Below are 19,794 nucleotides of genomic sequence, written 5' to 3'. Positions count from 1 at the left end.
TAGGGGCCACCAAATGAAATTCATGGGAAAACAAATCAAAGGAAGTTCTTCACTCAGCGCACAGTCAACCTGTGGAACTCCTTGCCTGAGGAGGTGGTGAAGCCTAGGACTATAACAGGGTTGAAAAGAGAACTGGATAAATTCATGGAGGTTAAGTCCATGAATGGCTATTAGCCAGGATGGGTAAGGAATGGTGTCGCTAGCCTCTGTTTGTCAGAGGGTGGAGATGGATGGCAGGAGAGAGATCACTGACCGTTACCTGTTCGGTTCACTCCCTCTGTGGCACCTGGCATGGGTCACTGTCGGCAGCAGGATACTGGGCTGGATGGACCTTTGGTCTCACCCCGTCTGGCCGTTCTTATGTAGCTGCAGATTGCTGTTGATTTCCTTCCCTGACATTCAGACCGTCCCTTTCCCGTCATATCGCCGGCACATCGGTGATTCCACTAGCAGGGGGCAGGTTTTCTCTGGGGCACTGAGCTTTGCCAGGGGGTTCATGGCTCCTTTTTTCCCCTCACCCTGGAGTAAACTCAGCTTCTTATTCCAACCTTGATGTTTCATGGAATAACAACAGCAGCACGAAGAACGAGGTGGGCAGGGCGGGTCTCAGGGGAGGGGCAGAGAGGTGTGGGCGGTGGGCAGGGCGGGTCTCAGGGGAGGGGCAGAGAGGTGTGGGCGGTGGGCAGGGGGTGTCTCAGGGGAGGGGCAGAGAGGTGTGGGCGGTGGGCAGGGCGGGTCTCAGGTGAGGGGCAGAGAGGTGTGGGAGGTGGGCAGGTCGGGTCTCAGGGTAGGGCAGAGAGGTGTGGGCGGTGGGCAGGCTGGGTCTCAGGGGAGGGGCAGAGAGGTGTTGGGCGGTGAGCAGGGCGGGTCTCAGGGGAGGGGCAGAGAGGTGTGGGCGGTGGGCAGGGTGGGTCTCAGGGGAGGGGCAGAGAGGTGTGGGAGGTGAGCAGGGCGGGTCTCAGGGTAGGGCAGAGAGGTGTGGGCGGTGGGCAGGGTGGGTCTCAGGGGAGGGGCAGAGAGGTGTGGGCGGTGGACAGGGCGGGTCTCAGGGGAGGGGCAGAGAGGTGTGGGCGGTGGGCAGGGTGGGTCTCAGGGGAGGGGCAGAGAGGTGTGGGAGGTGGGCAGGGCGGGTCTCAGGGGAGGGGCAGAGAGGTGCGGGCGGTGGGCAGGGCGGGTCTCAGGGAGGGGCAGAGAGGTGTGGGCGGTGGGCAGGGGGGGTCTCAGGGGAGGGGGCAGAGAGGTGTGGGAGGTGAGCAGGTCGGGTTCTCAGGGTAGGGGCAGAGAGGTGTGGGCGGTGGGCAGGGGGTGTCTCAGGGGAGGGGCAGAGAGGTGTGGGTGGTGGGCAGGGGGGGGTCTCAGGGAGGTGCCAGAGAGGTGTGGGCGGTGAGGCAGGTCGGGTCCTCAGGGGAGGGGGCAGAGAGGTGTGGGCGGTGGGCAGGGGCGGGTCTCAGAGGAGGGGCAGAGAGGTGTGGGCGGTGGGCAGGGCGGGTCTCAGGGGAGGGGCAGAGAGGTGCGGGCGGTGGGCAGAGCGGGTCTCAGGGGAGGGGGCAGAGAGGTGTGGGAGGTGAGCAGGTCGGGTCTCAGGGGAGGTGGGCAGAGAGGTGTGGGCGGTGGACAGGGCGGGTCTCAGGGGAGGGGCAGAGAGGTGTGGGCGGTGGGCAGGGCGGGTCTCAGGGAGGGGCAGAGAGGTGTGGGTGGTGGGCAGGGCGGGTCTCAGGGAGGTGCCAGAGAGGTGTGGGCGGTCGGGTCTCAGGGGAGGGGCAGAGAGGTGTGGGTGGTGGGCAGGGCGGGTCTCAGAGGAGGGGCAGAAGAGGTGTGGGCGGTGGGCAGACCTTGGGCAGTGGGTGGAGAGGGACAAGCAGGAGGCGAGGAGGCCTCAGGGGAGGGAGCGGAGTGAGGAAAAGGTGGACCAAGGAGGCCTCAGCAGAAGAGGCAGAGCTGGGGTGGGAAGTGACGAAATGGGAGAGAGGGTGGGGCACAGGTGGGGCCTCAGAGGGAGGAGAACAAACGAGGGGGGTGGAGGGGGGGCAGTGCCATGGTCCAGGCACCGATGGCCCCCCCACTTCTAGGGAGCTTCCACGGCTCACGCCCAGCCTCCCCAAATGCAAGAGCCACGGGCCACCTATTCTCTGGGTCTTCACTAAGCAAGCATCTCCCCAGGCTATGCCTCCTGCAGACCCAGGGCTAGCTACACCAGGGTTAGGTTGCTATAACTGCATTGCTTGGGGGAGGGGGGGGCAAATTTTGTACACCCCGAAGTATTGTAATGACACCGACCTAATGTTGTAGCGTAGACCCGTCCAAAGAATCACACACACACCCGGGGAGCAAAACTTCTCCTGCTCCTCTGCTTTACAGAACGGAAACACAAGCAACGCTTGTCCGGCCGTGGGGGGGGTGGGCAGGGAGTCAGGTGGGGGCAGACACCGGGCCTTAGGCAGCAGCAGGCACCATGGCTTAGCTGGCTAAAGCACCTGTCTTGTAAACAGGAGATCCTGGGTTCGACTCCCAGTGGTGCCTTGTTGAGGGGCTTTTTAGGGCACCTGGTATTGGCTACAGTCAGAAGACAAGAGATAGATGGACCTTTGGTGTAGCCCAGTGTGTTTTTTTCTTATGATTTTAATTATACTCGCAGTCACTGATAATAGAGGTACTGAAAGTTTGGGAGTTAGGAGCTCGTAGGTCAGTGGCCCAGCCCTGTCACAGACGACCCCCTCGCTCTGGGCCAGGGGCGGGTCTGAGCTCTCCCCCCAAATGGCTCATTGGGGCTGGCAGAATCTGCGGGCGGCTCATTTAGTTTACGCCGAGGGTGGAGTCCTGCTTTGTGCACCGTGTCTGAGAACGAAAATCCTACACCACCCTTTGAAATAACGAATGCGGCAGGACGTGTTTTTGTCCCTGCCCCAAAGCAGACAGACCACTGGAGAAATGCCACTGAGCCCGGGGTCATACTTCACTGCGGTTTTACCATTTCCTCTTGCGAAACTCCCTCCCAACCTTCTGGGCCCCTAGAGCAGGGCCCTGAGCCTCGGCAAGACACGTACCCTGCAACTTTACAGCCCAAGCCGCTGTCCTGGATTAATGTGACACGGGCCAGCCGTGGGCGTTTCACTGCACTGGAGTCGTATCCTAATGTTATGTCTACACTGCGATTAAAACACCCAGGGCACCTGTCTCAAAGCCCGGGTGAGCTGACTCAGGCTTATGGGGCTTGGGCTGCAGGACTATAAAATGACAGCGCAGACCTAGGAGCTTGAGCCCAACCTCTGAGGCCCCAGGAGGGGTGAGGGTTTCCAAACCCAGGCTTCAGCGTGAACACAGATATCTGCTCCCCAGTTTTTAGCCCCACAGCTTGAGCTCCGTGAGCCCAAGTCAGATGACCCAGGCCAGCCCTGTTGCCATCTTTATCCCGGGAGAGATGGACTCTAAGGGTTCGTCTCCATTGCAATGTCAGCCCAGGGGTGGCACCCTGTGCTCAAAGCAGCACGCTGGAAGCCCCATAGTCACCACTGTCACATAATGGGATTGGTCCTGCTTTGAGCAGGGGGTTGGACTAGATGACCTCCTGAGGTCCCTTCCAACCCTGATATTCTATGATTCTATGATAATGATGACATGGTTTGTACAACATGTGTCTTGTGAGGTATCATTGTAAAAGTCGTGATCCGTTGAAGGCTAATACCTGGGTGGAAGGTGTGTGCTAGCCTTGTCTGGGAAGTGATGAAGTTTTGCTCTGGGTGCGTTACTGAAATATGTGATGAGGCTGGGAAATGCCCACCACCAGCCTTTCCGGTGCGACACGGAGGAGCCAGATTCTCTGCTGGCCCAGTAAAGATATCCACACTCCCAAGGACTCTCCTAGGAACCGTGTACAATGCAGACTTCTCCGAGACAGCCCGGAGACAATGGACACTGCTTGACTCACATCCTAGCAAAGGAGCTTTCTAGCAAGTTGGAAGAAACTATGAAAGAGGGGAAGAGACATCATGACTTGGCCTCGCTCCCCCACAACTCAACACCTGGCAACACCTCTGGAGGACAAAGACTGAACTGAAATAATTCAGAGATCAGTCAAGACTAATAATAATCCATTCAAATCAAAGTCCCCAAACAGACTGCTCCGATGAAGTGAGCTGTAGCTCACGAAAGCTCATGCTCAAATAAACTGGTTAGTCTCTAAGGTGCCACAAGTACTCCTTTTCTTTTTAAGACTAGTATTGGTTTCTCAGCAGAAAATTTTCAATTTGGGGGATTTTGTTTTCCCAGTCAGACCTTGCCAAGGGAAGCAGAGAGAAAATGTTTTGAGTTGCCTCCTTCAGAACAGCTTGGCCTAGACACGCTAGCTGTGGGTCACTGTCGTGGCCTTGCTGAGGTGGGGGGCATTTAAATTATTTGGGCAGGTCCCAGGGTGTTTGGGGGAGATTATTGGGATGTTACCTTTTGAGATAAAAACGAAGAAATATAGAACTCTTTGAGAAATCTGGGATTTAGACACATTTTATTGAAAGCAAGGAGGTCTGAGTTCCTGAGAAGGTTTTTGTTTACAGGAAGCATTGTGGCTTGCTCTGTCATTGTACCAAAGGGGAGATGCTTGTTCATTAAGGAGGGGCGAAGACTAAATACTCACAATGAGGATGGGATTCAAACCCATGCATGCAAAGTACAATAGATTAGCAGTCCATCACCTTAACCACCCAGTCACCTCATCTGAGCTGTGAAAGAACAGACAGGAGGAGAAATCTAAGGCCAGCAGAAGTAGGGAAAAGAAAGAGTTTTTAAATACTAAGTGTAAGGAGGATCTGAATGACCTCCCCCCTCACATCCAGAGATGAGCTGGGGCAAAGACTTCAGGAACAGGCCGTGTTTACATAGACAGGCCTCCTCTGCCTAGGATATGCAGCAAGTATCCTTTGTATAAAACAAACAAAAAACCATAAAGGTAATTCTTCTGTTTTCCTGCAGTCAGCGAAAAAATTTGTACAAAGAAAGGGGTATTTATAAGCAATCATCTGTCCCCACCCAGGGGCTGGGGAATGTTTATTTTGTTTTTCAGACACTTTATGGGCAAGCTGGCATGAGTGGAAGAACACCCCAGAACGCCGTGGGTCCCCTGTCGCAACAAAACATTGTGTTCTGTGTTTGTGTTGTCTGTCTCGTTATTCCTGTTATTTTGGTGGATATTGTAAATTCTTCAGGCGTGACACCCCCTTTTAATTGGACATGTCGTGCTGCCCCTTTTGGGACAAAGGGAAAATGTACCCTAATTCAACCTCTTCCACCCCCTACTCCGCCACCTCCCTCCAAATTGTCTGTGACACCCCCATCCCCACGGCGGCCTACCCCCATCCAGAGACCTGTGGTTCTTAATGCAACTGGTTTACAAATGACTATCGCTCTGTTCCCCACTGACTGGTCTCTCAGTACAACATTTCCTAACTGTTCTCAGTTTACGAAAGTAGGTGAAAGAATGTTGCCATGAGTAATTTCAAACTCATTTGAATTGGGTGGATGGGAATTAAAAAAGAACATCTGAAAACGGCGAGCCCTCACAAATTACCTCTGGGAAGGCTGAAACTCATTGCAGGAAGCTGACTCAGCGGCTCGAATCCAACGCTTGGAACCTGCCCTAGGGCTACTGGACGGGGGGGATTATAATAGCGATTTGCACTCAGCTCAAGCGACCGTTTGTTTGGAAATGTTATTCTAACCCTCGATCAGGGTTGGAAGAGACCTCAGAATGTCACTGAGTCCAACGCCCTGCTCAAAGCAGGACCAACACCAACTAAATCATCCCAGCCAGGGCTTTGGCAAGCCGGGCCTTACAAACCTCTGAGGATGGAGAGTCCACCACCTCCCTAGGGAGCCCATTCCAGTGCTTCACCACCCTCCTAGGGAAATAGTGTTTCCTAATATCCAACCTACACCTCCCCCACTGCAACTTGAGACCATTACTCCTTCTTCTGTCATCTGCTACCACTGAGAACAGCCGAGATCCATCCTCTTTGGATCCACCTCTCAGGTAGTTGAAAGCAGCTATCAAATCCCCCCTCATTCTTCTCTTCCGCAGACTAAACAATCCCAGTTCCCTCAGCCTCTCCTCATAACTCATGTGTTTCGGTCCCCTAATCATTTTTGTTCCCCTCCCCTGGACTCTCTCCAATTTGTCTACATCCTTTCTGTAGTGGGGGGGGGGGCCTAAAAACTGGACATAATACTCCAGATGTGGCCTCACCAGTGCCAAATAGCAGGGAATAATCACTTCCCTCAATCTGCTCGCAATGCTCCTGCTAATGCAGCCCAATAGGACCAGTTACCCATATTGAATGCAGACAGAGCAATATTTTATAAATTATTTACTGTCCATTCGGTAGGTTATTTCCTATTTAGTCATAAATAATGAAGATGCTGTAAGGGGATGGGAGAGAGCTGTCCCATCCGTGTAGTTAATCCACCTCCCCGAGAGGCGGTAGCTATGTCAGTGGGAGAAGCTCTGTTGGTGGGTGTGCAAGCTGTGGTGTCTACAGGTATATATAAAGTTTAATCGAACCCCATTTTTAAAACCACTGTGGTCTAGGAGTGGAAAAGGAGCTGTCTGGGGCAGGGCCTGTCCTTCAAGATCCTTGAGATCACTGACTTACCAGTGCAAATGTCATGGGGGTGTAGCTCAGTGGTAGAGTGTTTGACTGCAGATCAAGTGGTCCTTGGTTCAAATCCAAGTGCCCTCTTCCTTTAACAAAAATAATTGCATATCCATTTCCATTATGTACAGGAGTTCCACTGAATAGGGATAGCTCAATGAATGGAAACACTCAAGGTTTTCCCCTGCAAACTCATAAAAACCTAGCAAACAGGTCCCTCCGCTGAAATCACTTCCAATCCTCTAAGTGTCTAGTTCATGTTTTCATCCATTAAACAAAGGTATAATATGAAGGCACATTTGCAGGTCCTTGGTCTCCGTGGGCTACAATGTGCAGAAGAACGAGAACCCCATCCCCTTGGGAGGAATGGACTAGTTTGTGTTACATTCGGTAAGTAAGTTGCCATTGCGACTGAAAACTCTACTGGAGGTGGACAGGAACCTCGTACAAAAATAAAATAACCAAGATTTACCAAATTACCGGTGACACATTCAATCCTCTCTTTGTGCGCACAATATCAATTGGGGGTCTAATAAATGGCAGCCTTCCTTTAACACAGATCGCTGTTCCTTGTGACTTTGCGATGCATTCAAATGGCAGCTGCTTAAAGGGAATGTGCTCCCAGTTCATGATCGGCAGCAGAGTCTCTGTAAGGTTACCAACCATAGAGCTGGTTGTGTCTGCATCTAAGTAACTGCAGAGTTAGTGTAGTACCAGAGAGTTAATTGCACAGTCTTACGTCTCTAGTCTCACTTTCTGGTCTCATTGATCGCTTGGGTAGAAACAGCAAGGGTTTCGTGGTTTTTGGTTTTTTCTCCCTTCATTTTCTCCTAAGGAATGTGTGACCTTTAGCATGTTATTTAAGGTTTCAGAATAGCAGCCGTGTTACTCTGTATCCGGAAAAGACCAAGAGGACTTGTGGCACCTTAGAGACGAATAAATTTATTTGAGCATAAGCTTTCGTGAGCTACAGCTCACTTCATCGGATGCATACTGTGGAAAATACAGTGGGGAGATTTATATACACAGAGAACATGAAACAATGGGTGTTACCATACACACTGTAACCAGAGCGATCACTTAAGATGAGCTATTACCAGCAGGAGAGCAGGGGGGAAAAAATCTTTTGTAGTGATAATCAAGGTGGGCCATTTCCAGCAGTTGACAAGAACATCTGAGGAACAGCGGGAGGGGAGGGGGGAAATAAACATGGGGAAATAGTTTTACTTTGTGTAATGACCCATCCACTCCCAGTCTCTATTCAAGCCTAATTAATTGTATCCAGTTTGCAACTTAATTCCAATTCAACAGTCTCTCGTTGGAGTCTGTTTTTGAAGTTTTTTGGTTGAAGAATTGCCACTTTTAGGTCTGTAATCGAGTGACCAGAGAGATTGAAGTGTTCTCCCACTGGTTTTTGAATGTTCTAATTCTTGACGTCTGATTTGTGTCCATTTATTCTTTTACACAGAGACTGTCCAGTTTGACCAATGTACATGGCAGAGGGGCATTGCTGGCACATGATGGCATATATCACATTGGTGGATGTGCAGGTGAACGAGCCTCTGATCGTGTGGCTGATGTGATTAGGCCTGGTGATGGTGTCCCCTGAAAAGATATGTGGACACAGTTGGCAACGGGTTTTGTTGCAAGAATAGGTTCCTGAGTTAGTGGTTCTGTTGTGTGGTGTGTGGTTGCTGGTGAGTATTTGCTTCAGGTTGGGAGGCTGTCTGTACGCAAGGACTGGCCTGTCTCCCAAGATCTGTGAGAGTGATGGGTCGTCCTTCAGGATAGGTTGTAGATCCTTGATGATGCGTTGGAGAGGTTTTAGTTGGGGGCTTTTATGTAGAGACTGTCCAGTTTCGCCAATGTACATTGCAGAGGGGCATTGCTGGCACATATCACATTGGTAGATGTGCACGTGAACAAAAAGAAGCCCTTGAGGAATTCCACCATGATTTCAACAATTTCCATCCCACCATCAACCTCAGCCTGGACCAGTCCACGCAAGAGATCCACTTCCTGGACACTACGGTGCTAATAAGCGATGGTCACATAAACACCACCCTATACCGGAAACCTACTGACCGCTATGCCTACCTACATGCCTCCAGCTTTCACCCAGACCACACCACACTGATCCATTGTCTACAGCCAAGCTCTCGATACAACCGCATTTGCTCCAATCCCTTCAGACAGAGACAAACACCTACAAGATCTCTATCAAGCGTTCTTACAACTACAATACCCACCTGCTGAAGTGAAGAAACAGATTGACAGAGCCAGAAGAGTACCCACAAGTTACCTACTACAGGACAGGCCCAACAAAGAAAATAACAGAAAGCCACTAGCCATCACATTCAGCCCCCAACTAAAACCTCTCCAGTGCATCATCAAGGATCTACAACCTATCCTGAAGGATGACCCATCACTCTCACAGATCTTGGGAGACAAGGCCAGTCCTTGCTTACAGACCGCCCCCAACCTGAAGCAAATACTCACCAGCAACCACACACCACGCAACAGAACCACTAACCCAGGAACCTATCCTTGCAACAAAACCCGTTGCCAACTGTGTCCACATATCTATTCAGGGGACACCATCACAGGGCCTAATCACATCAGCCACACTATCAGAGGCTCGTTCACCTGCACATCTACCAATGTGATATATGCCATCATGTGCCAGCAATGCCCCTCTGCCATGTACATTGGGCAAACTGGACAGTCTCTACGTAAAAGAATAAATGGACACAAATCAGATGTCAAGAATTATAACATTCATAAACCATTCGGAGAACACTTCAATCTCTGGTCACTCGATTACAGACCTAAAAGTGGCAATTCTTCAGCAAAAAAAAACTTCAAAAACAGACTCCAACGAAAAAAGAACAGGAGTACTTGTGGCACCTTAGAGACTAACCAATTTATTTGAGCATAAGCTTTCGTGAGCTACAGCTCACTTCATCGGATGCTCACGAAAGCTTATGCTCAAATACATTTGTTAGTCTCTAAGGTGCCACAAGTCCTCCTGTTCTTTTTGTGAATACAGACTAACACGGCTGCTACTCTGAAAGACTCCAACGAGAGACTGCTGAATTGGAATTAATTTGCAAACTGGATATAATTAATTTAGGCTTGAATAGAGACTGGGAGTGGATGGGTCATTACACAAAGTAAAACTATCTCCCCATGTTTAAACCCCCCCCCACCACACACACACACTGTTCCTCACATGTTCTTGTCAACTGCTGGAAATGGCCCACCTCGATTGTTGGATCATATTAAAGAAGTTCTGTAATAAAATCACAAATGAGTTTGATTCCCCATAGTTTAAATTCCAGGGTATTACTTATTAAGAAGTCTCTTGGTTTTTGGTACTGTTTCTCTCCCTCTATGTGTGAAACTTGCAAGCTGCTAATTGCGTTAGTACATTCTAAGACAGAGTCTGTTCTCAAAGCAATTCACACAGAGAGAGACTCAAAGCAATACTCTGTAACAACAGAAACAGCATCCAGAGACTCCCCAGCCCTTTTGTTGTATTAACAATTGTGATTAAAATAGAGATAGAGGATGTATGTGGATGGATGCTTCGTGTGGATAATAACTGAATGATCAGGGAGGTGCCAGCCTAAGAATCCAGTGTCCATTGGCTGAAGAAGGCGTCAAGTGGAAATAACCAGAGGACCCCCAGAGGGCAGACTGGAATCCACCCAACAGCCTCAAGGATGGGAGAACCAAAGAACAAGATAACATCTGGCAGCACTGGAGCCGTCAGGAATGTGCCATCTGCTGATTGATTCAGCAACAGCATGATGAAGCAATTCCACAGACTGGCATAGGAATAAATTCCTATAAAAATGGACTCTAGAAGTGAGAACTTTGGGGTCTGATTCTGCAAAACAAATTCCAGGAGCATCAGCTGAGCATCTGACAAGGCCCTGCTCCCTCCTCATGTCCAGGCCACCTGGCCGTGGCTTGGCATGAGCAACTCTACAGGCTGGTAACTATGATAACAACCTTGCAGAACCTGTGTGTGTGTGTGTGTATGAATGAATGTGTGACTAAATATGAAATTGAATGGAATATTATAGCTATAACTAACTGTTTACTATGATTCTTTCTGTATTCACAATAAATGTGGTATTTTGCCTTTTCCCCTCTAATAAGATCCTGCTGGTTTTTATTTTATTGGTATAACACGATTACCATGACAAAAGGTGTCCGTCCCCCGTCCCCGCTCTCCTCCTGGTAATAGCTCACCTTACCATACACACTGTAAGCAGAGTCATCAGGTAACACCCATTGTTTCATGTTCTCTGTGTGTATAAATCTCCCCACTGTATTTTCCACAGTGTGCATCCGATGAAGTGAGCTGCAGCTCACGAAAGCTCATGCTCTAATAAATCTGTTAGTCTCTAAGGTGCCACAAGTCCTCCTGTTCTTTCTGTTAAGCTTGAAACTGTAGCCACCAGAGCTGAACACACGGTGGTGTGATACCACATTACAAAATGCACTTTAAATAAAATAAAAGGCTACACAATACGCCACATACCAGGCCACCCTTACTTCTGCTGGCGGTGGCATTGCCTTCGGAGCTGGGCGCTCGGCCAGTACCCTGCCGCTGTCAGGGCCTCCCTGCCAGTGCTTTATTTGTGCCACGGCTGAGCTCTGGCACCTCTTTCAATACAAATTAAGCACTAGAGGGAGGCATCGGAGCCTGGACGTGATGGTGGGGAGCCTGTGAGGACCAGGGGTGATGGGGGACACTAAAATACAAGTTCACCCAGGGTGCCATTTTCCCTAAGGCCAGTCCTGGAGCTGGATATGGAGGGAGGGGCATATCCTCGAAGGCAGTGGTTCTCAACCAGGGGTCCCTGGACCTCTGAGGGACTGCGAGCAGGTTTCAAGCGGTCCTCCAAGTAGGGCCAGTGTTCGACTAGCTTGGGCCTAGGGCAGAAAGCCCAAACCTCACTGCATGGCACTGAAGCCTGAGGCCATGAGCCTCAGGGGCTGAAGCCAAAGCTTGAGTAATTAGCTTTGCAGGGGCCCGTGTCACATGGGCCCCAGGCAATTGCCCTGGTTGCCACCCCCTAATGCCCAGCCCTGGCTTTTATATGCAGAAAACCATGCATATGTGGGGCCATCAAGTTTTTATAGTATGTTGTGGGGCCTCAAAAAGAGGCCCTAAGCTTCACTGGTGGGTGCCCCCTCTATATCTCATAGCAGCCACTGGTTAATCAGCTCTGGCTCCAGCACTGGGAGTCTGTTCCATTTTTCTAGCCCCACCTAGGTGGGTTGTTTCCTGTTCCACAAATTAAGGCATTTCAATCTTCCAACCTCATGGGTCTAAGCCAAATATTAAACAAGTCCCAACAGATTTGCTACACCCTGGCCTCCTCCCTTTCTTCACCCTGTGAGTTTCCTGCCCCGCTCCAACCTCCAAACCAGACTCTGCAAACCTTCCCATCTCCGGGGTGTTTGCTGTCCCTCTCCCTCCTGCACGAGCCCACCAGCAACCCCCCAGTAATCCCTACCTGAACTGGCTCCACAGCAGCCATTTCTCTCCCCTGTCCCATGAGAGGACGGGATGAGCTGGAGGGAAACATGGACGTCATTCTGCAGACTGGCAGGGCGAGAAGGGCAGTTGGGGAGGTTTCAGAACAGGCTTTGATTTCACATCACGATTCCTCCAGGCCCTTTCCCTGCAGACAGACACCCTAGAGTCTGCCATGCTGGGAAAATGTTTGATCTCTTTATTACAGTGTGGACCTGGTCCCTCCTGCTTGGGCTAAACCCACAGAGACATTTTTCAGCCTCCCCAGTAATAAAAACAACAAGGAATCTGGTGGCACCTTAAAGACTAACAGATTTATTTGAGCATAAGCTTTTGTGGGTAAAAACCCCACTTCTTCAGATGCATGGAGTGAAAATTACAGATGCAGACAGAAATTTACTGGCAAATGAAGAGAAGGGAGTTATCTCACAAGTGGAGAACCAGTGTTGACAGGGCCAATTTGATCAGGGCGGATGCAGTCCACTCCCAACAATAGATGAGGAGGGGTCAATGCCAGGAGAGGCCAAGCTGCTTTTGTAACGAGCCAGCCACTCCCAGTCCCTATTCAAACCCAAATTCATGGTGTTAAATTTGCAAATGAAGTTCAGTTCTGCTGGTTCTCTTTGAAGACTGTTTCTGAAGGGGGGTTTTTTGTGTGTGTGTGGGTTCAAGTATAGCTACTTTCAAATCTGTTAAAGAATGTCCAGGAAGATTGAAGCATTCTCCACTGGTTAGGTAACTCCCTTCTCTTCGTGTGCCAGCATATTTATGTCTGGTTTCAGAGTAGCAGCCGTGGAAGTCTGTATTCGCAGAAAGAAAAGGAGGACTTGTGGCACCTTAGAGACTAACCAATTTATTTGAGCACAAGCTTTCGTGAGCTACAGCTCACTTCATTGGATGCATTCAGTGGAAAATACAGGGGGAGATTTATATACACAGAGAACGTGAAACAATGGGTGTTACCATACACACTGTAACCAGAGCGATCAGGTAAGGTGAGCTATTACCAGCAGGAGAGCGGCGGGGCTGGGGGGAAAAAACCTTTTGTAGTGATAATCAAGGTGGGCCATTTCCAGCAGTTGACAAGAACACTGAGGAACAGTGAGTGTGTGTGTGGTGGGGGGGGGGGCATAAACATGGGGAAATAGTTTTACTTTGTGTAATGACCCATCCACTCCCAGTCTTTATTCAAGCCTAAGTTAATTGTATCCAGTTTGCAAATTAATTCTAATTCAGCAGTCTCTCCTTGGAGTCTGTTTTTGAAGTTTTTTTTGCTGAAGAATTGCCACTCTTAGGTCTGTGATCCAGTGACCAGAGAGACTGAAGCGTTCTCCAACTGGTTTTTGAATATTTATGTCTGCATCTGTAATTTTCACTCCATGCATCTGAAGAAGTGGGGTTTTTACCCACAAAAGCTTATGCTCAAATAAATCTGTTATTTAAGGTGCCATCGGACTCCTTGTTGTTTTTGTGGATACAGACGAACACGGCTACCCCCTGATACTTGACACCCAGTAATAAAGTCTTTCGACAAGATGCTAAAAAGGAGAGAATCAAAGGGGCTGGGCAGGCTCCATAGAGGACACTGGCTCCTCCCTTCCCCTACCATGCCCTCTTGGTGGCAGAGGACAGCAACCCCATCCCCACCCCAGAGGTAGCCGTGTCTCAGGGCTCCCCCAAAGAGCACCCACTAACCCCGATCCCTTTCGGGGAATGACTCAGGGCAACAATTTCCCACTCAAACAAGGACAGATTCCTGCAGACAAAATGGGTGAGGAAATATCCCAGAGCGGAGGAGAATAATTAAAATTACAATTTGAGAATTATGGAGAAACTCGGGAAAAATAAGAGAAGAGAGAGTCAATTTGAGGAAAAGCGAGGGAATCGCCTTGGATTTCCTAGCCATATGCGGTACGGGGAGAGAAAAGGGGGAAAACTAGAGAGAATTGTTTCAGTATATGGCACAAACAGGGAAAGGATGCAAGGAGCTCACCCCCTCTCTCTCCCCCACACACACACTTCTCCCCCCTGGCTGCACAGAGACGGTTCAATCCCCCACCTGTCCCACCCTCCTTCCCCTCCCCACCACCTCCAGCCACACCAAGGGGAGCCCCCGGGCCCCATTCTCTGCCCCCACCTGCATCTCAGCGGGGCCAGGGGCAGATCCTGGCTGCAGCTGAGACCGGCGGCTCCGCTCGGGCTCAGGCGGCTCCGGCGCGGCCGGCCGGCCCGTGGGCAAACCAGGGAGCCGATCCCCGGGGGCTGCAGCGTCTGGGGCTCCCCGGGGCAGAGAGTCACGTTGCTGCCCGGCCCCAGCGCTCCCCCCGGGGGCTCTCGCTCACCTGGAGTCCCCGGCTCCGGAGCGGACGGTGAGAGTCCGGGGCTCTAGGAGGCTGGTTCCCCAGCTCGCCCGGCGCGGCAGGGAAGGAGCTTTAATGACGGTCCCCCCCCAGCAGGGACCCCGGGGGGAGCCGCAGCTGATCAGCCCGGGCTCCCGGGTCCCACGGAGGCAGCAGCAGCGTCTGGTCCGGGCCCGAGCCCCGCCCCCAGGAGCTGCCCCGCCCCCGGGCTGTGACAGGCCCCGCCCCCAGGAGCTGCCCCGCCCCCGGGCTGTGACAGGCCCCGCCCCCAGGAGCTGCCCCGCCCCCGGGCCGTGCCCGAGCCCCGCCCCCAGGAGCTGCCCCGCCCCCGGGCCGTGCCCGAGCCCCGCCCCCAGGAGCTGCCCCGCCCCCGGGCCGGGCCCGAGCCCCGCCCCCAGGAGCTGCCCCGCCCCCGGGCTGTGACAGGCCCCGCCCCCAGGAGCTGCCCCGCCCCCGGGCTGTGCCCAAGCCCCGCCCCCAGGAGCGGCCCCGCCCCCGGCCTCTGGGCTTTGTTCCCTCCGCTCCCCTTTCCTGCGTCTTGCAAGGAGCACCCCGGGGCGGGCTGCAGCGCTGGCTGGGGCTGTCTCCAGTGGCTGAAGTTGCCTCCATGGCTTCTTCACCTGGGGGGGGGCGGGAGCAGATGGGCCCGGGGTGTGCAAGCCAAGAGAGGGGGCGGGGGAAGAAGGGCTGTTTGGAAAGTGGGTTTATTGCGGGGGGTTGATCCACAGGGGGTCAGAAGGAGTTGGGCAGCAGAGGCTGAGGGAAATTGAGGGGAACCCCACGGGTGTCCCAGTGTTGGCCAGGGTTTGTACAGCACCTTGCACAAGAGGGGGTCCTAACCTCAGTCCCGGTCTGTGCAGCACCTGAGAGCCCCGATCTGTGGTTCCTGATCACAGGCACCGGGAATGGAGAGAGGGGAAACCTCAGCACCCGGAGGGTTCGTGCAGCCTTGGGCGCAGGGCCCCGCTGGGCGGCCCAACTGCTCTCACGAGGGGTTGGCTTAGAGAAGCCCAGCAGTGCCAGTCCCATGTGGTCTAGTGGTCAGGATTCCTGGTTTTCACCCAGGCGGCCCGGGTTCAATTCCCGGTGTGGGAACAGGGCAGAGCTTTTGCTCAGAGGGGAGGCAGGAATTGAAAGGAACTTGGAAGGATCCTGTCAGTAAGGGAGTTGGACAGTGTTGGGAGGGGATCCCAGAAGTGGGGGTGGGGGGCAGAGGTCTTGGGGGAGATCAGGGAAGGATCCCAGCAGCGTGGGAAGTGGGGAGCACAGGCCTAGCACTGGGGGCTGGGGAGAGTGAACGTCTCCCTCTAAACTCACCAAGGACAGGCTCGGAAGAACGACGTATTTGTTGGTAAATGTCAATATCTGTGTAAACACACAACCCAATGGCAAAATATTGCCATCGATAATCATCAAAATTGACAGATGGGCAAAGTAAGACACATGCTGCTTGAGAACTTATCCTATCCTAATCCTATAGGGTTCCCTTATGCCTTAAGCACTGCCATGTGGGTGTTTCATTTCCCTCCTCATTTGCACACGGAGAAACAATTTCCTTTGCACGGATCCCTGAACAGCAAAATCGTCCTGTGTCTCTTGTCTGAGCCAGGGCGTTCAATTCCAGTGACATCACCGCACGAATGCATCTGCACTCCCGTAGCGTGACAAGGAAGATGCTCGAAGCGGCTGGGAAATTTGCAGTGTCGCCATCTCGGCTCAGGCTCAGTACCGGGCTCTGGGACCCCGCAAGGCTGGAAGGGAGTTTCGCAAGCGAAAAAGGTAAAACGGCCGTGGAGCATTACCTTGGACTCGGTGGCAGTTCTCCATTGGTCGGCCTGCTTTGGGGCAGGGACCAAACCACGTCCCGCTGCCTTCGTTAGTGCAAAGGGAGGTTTAGGATTTTTATTCTCAGACACGGCGCACGAAGCAGGACTCCACCCTTGGCATAAATTAAATGAGCCGCCCACAGAGTCTGCCAGCCACAATGCGCCATTTGGTGGGAGAGCTCAGACCTGCCTCTGTCCCAGAGGAAGGGGGATCATCCGCGAGGGGCCTGGAACACTGACCTATCAGCTCTTACCTCCCAAACGTTCAGTGCCTCTATTATCAGTGCCCGTGAGTGTAATTTAAACCATAAAAACAGGCATAGAGGGCTAGACCAAAGGCCCATCTAGCTCTGTATCTTGTCCTCTGACTGTAGCCAATACCAGGTGTCCCAAAAGCCTCTCAACAAGGCACCCCTGGGAGTTGAAGCCAGGGTCTCCTGTTTATGAAACCGGTGCTGTATCCAGCTAAGCCATGGTGTGTGCCCACACCTGACTCCCTGCCAGACCCCACCGGGGCCTGACAAGCTTTTCTTGTGCTTGGATTCTGCAAAGCAGAGCACGGGTGAGAATCTTTGGCCAGGTCTGCACTACCAAGTTATTTCAGCATCATTATATTGTTCGGGCGTGGGAAAAACACACAAGGCTCCCGCAGTCGCCAGCTTTTGGCTGGTGTAAACACTGCACCGCCCTGTCGGGTGACAAAACTGCCCTGGTTTGGCAACAAAATAAAACGGCCTCGAGGAGAGGCCTAGAGCTTTTCGCAGCAAACTTAAAGCAAGAAAGCGTCAGTGTAACGGGCCTCGCCAGTATCCCACAATGCCCGCCGTGAACTCGCCTGCCCTGCCTTCCTGCTACGGGGGCTCCGGGACGTTCTGACAGCTGAGCCGGCGGCTCTGCTCCGGCCGCCAGGAGCAAATCGCTGCCGTGGGATGCTGCTCCCCTGCGCTGCGAACACAGAGCAGGGGTGGCAGAAGCTTCCTTAAAGTGTGTGTGTGTGGGGGGGCCCACCGGTGTCCAAACTGTGGAACCCCCCTGATGCTCCTTCCCCAAGGCCCCTCACTCACTGCACCCCTTCTCCCTGAGGCCCCGCCCCAGCCCTTCCCCAAGGCCACACCCGCAGAACGCCTCTTCCCCCCAAGACTCTGCCTTGTCCCCCCCTCCCTTGTCGGTCCTTACAGCTGGTAAAAAGGGGTAGGGCCATGGCCCTCTACACCCCCCTGTTCTGGCACCCCTGACACAGAGCTAGACAGGCAGCAGCGTGTGCGTGTGTGTGTGTGTGTGAGAGAGAGAGACTGCTGTGCTGAGCCAGTGAGGGAAGTGGGGGCTGATGTCGGGGCTGTCCCCCTCCCCCTGCCTCAGTAAAGGGGTGTCCCCCTCCCCCTGCCTCGGACTGGTTGCTTCCAGCAGCTCTCTGAACTTACAGCCTGCCGACACACTCACTCTTCCCCAGCACACACACGGTCTCTCCCCACACACACACGGTCTCTCCCCACACACACACGGTCTCCACCCCACCGCACGCATTGCCGGTGAAAAGCAGCTGGCGATGGAGTCGGACGCCCATGGAACCAAGGGACACAGAAACCCGCCTTGTGATGCTGCGCAGGCCCATGGGACCCTGCAAACCCTTCCCAAAAGACCCTGCGGCCGGTGGCACAGGGGGAAGCCACCCACAGTGCACTGCTCTGTGAGCCGATGCAAGAGCTGCTGGCGTGGATGCGCTCTGGTGACGCAAGGAGCATAGTGTTTAATTAAAACACTTCAACTAAAGCGGCATAACTCCGTAGGGCAGCGTAGCCATAGCCTCAGGCGAGGAAAGACCCAGCTCCCATTGACACCAAGGATACTCAGGCACTGAAACTAAACAGCCAACAGCTCCTCCGTAGTTGGCAGGATTTGAACCCGTGCAAGGAGCCCCCAATGGATTTCTAGTCCATCGCCTTAACCACTCAGCCACAACTATCGGCTTTCGGCAGCCCTCTCACTGCACGCTAGTTCTGTTCTCACTGCGTGATCATTTCCAATTGTTTCCTCACACCAGCTTCCCCAGCACGCTGACGGCTGGGCCATTGTGTGAGTGGGCCCGTGGCTGAACAGCGAGAATTCCTGCCCATTTCCCTTCTGGCTGGGGCATGAGGAGAGTGTGTTTGTGGTTAAGGATGTCAGCGATGTCTGAGAATGGTGCCCAACGCTGTGGCATTTAATTTCAGAAAGGGGAACCATGCAAAAATGAAGAGGTTAGTTAAACAGAAATTAAAAGGTACAGTGACTAGAGTTTCAGAGTAGCAGCCGTGTTAGTCTGTATCCGTAAAAAGAAAAGGAGGACTTGTGCCACCTTAGAGACTAACAGATTTATTAGAGGAGATTTATTAGAGCATAAGCTTTCGTGAGCTTCAGCTCACTTCATCGGATGCATGCAGTGGAAAATACAGTGGGGAGATTTATATACACAGAGAACATGAAACAGTGGGTGTCACCGTACACACTGTAACCAGAGTGATCAGGAAAGGTGAGCGATTACCAGCAGGAGAGCGGTGGAGGACCTTTTGTAGTGATAATCAAGGTGAGCCATTTCCATCAGTTGACAAGAACTGTAGGAGGGGAAATAAACATGGGGAAATAGTTTTACTTTGTGTAATGATCCATCCACTCCCAGTCTCTATTCAAGCCTAAGTTAATTGTATCCAGTTTGCAAATAAATTCCAATTCAGCAGTCTCTCTTTTTGGAGTCTGTTTTTGAAGTTTTTTGGTTGACGAATTGCCACTTTTAGGTCTGTAAGCGCGTGACCAGAGAGACTGAAGTGTTCTCCGACTGGTTTTTGAATGTTATAATTCTTGACATCTGATTTGTGTCCATTTATTCTTTTACGCAGAGACTGTCCAGTTTGACCAATGTACATGGCAGAGGGGCATTGCTGGCACATGATGGCATATATCACATTGGTAGATGTGCAGGTGAACAAGCCTCTGATCGTGTGGCTGATGTGATTAGGCCCTGTGATGGTGTCCCCTGAATAGATATGTGGGCACAGTTGGCAACGGGCTTTGTTGCAAGGATAGGTTCCTGGGTTAGTGGTTCTGTTGTGTGGTGTGTGGTTGCTGGTGAGTATTTGAGTGAAATCCCTGCAAGCTGCATGGACACTTTTCAAAGACACCATAATAGATGCTCAACTTAAATGTATACCCCAAATTAAAAAACACAGTAAAAGAATTTTAAAAGAGCCACCGTGGCTTAACAACCATGTAAAAGAAGCAGTGAGAGATAAAAAGGCATCTTTTAAAAAGTGGAAGTCAAATCCTAGTGAGGTAAATAGAAAGGAGCACAAACACTGCCAAATGAAGTGTAAAAATGTAATAAGAAAAGCCAAAAAGGAGTTTGAAGAACAGCTAGCCAAAAACTCAGAAGGTAATAACAA

The 19,794-nt window shown here is 52.0% G+C and overlaps 3 protein-coding genes and 4 non-coding genes across 19 annotated transcripts in view; 5 read left to right on the top strand and 2 right to left on the bottom strand.

Annotated features, from left to right (window-relative positions):
- The window catches only part of LOC102943236 (zinc finger protein 883), a 2,438,435-nt gene that overhangs the window by 874,316 nt on the left and 1,544,325 nt on the right, over positions 1 to 19,794 (bottom strand).
- Positions 1 to 19,794, top strand: part of LOC114020163 (zinc finger protein 501) — a 1,907,800-nt gene that overhangs the window by 377,680 nt on the left and 1,510,326 nt on the right. The window lies entirely within an intron of this gene.
- LOC119564595 (zinc finger protein 883) overlaps positions 1 to 19,794 on the top strand; it is a 1,467,279-nt gene that overhangs the window by 785,360 nt on the left and 662,125 nt on the right. The gene's annotated exons all lie outside the window — the stretch shown is intronic.
- TRNAT-UGU lies at positions 2,447 to 2,520 on the top strand. Its single transcript has one exon. It is a non-coding gene; the product is annotated as a tRNA-Thr (tRNA).
- TRNAC-GCA lies at positions 6,654 to 6,725 on the top strand. Its single transcript has one exon. It is a non-coding gene; the product is annotated as a tRNA-Cys (tRNA).
- Positions 15,576 to 15,647, top strand: TRNAE-UUC. Its single transcript has one exon. It is a non-coding gene; the product is annotated as a tRNA-Glu (tRNA).
- Positions 18,260 to 18,341, bottom strand: TRNAS-AGA. Its single transcript has one exon. It is a non-coding gene; the product is annotated as a tRNA-Ser (tRNA).

Source organism: Chelonia mydas, chromosome 28, assembly GCF_015237465.2.
Source record: "Chelonia mydas isolate rCheMyd1 chromosome 28, rCheMyd1.pri.v2, whole genome shotgun sequence".
Taxonomy (NCBI): Eukaryota; Metazoa; Chordata; order Testudines; family Cheloniidae; genus Chelonia; species Chelonia mydas.
The sequence above is the reverse complement of the archived record's forward strand: the minus strand, read 5'-3'. Positions and strand labels throughout refer to the sequence as shown.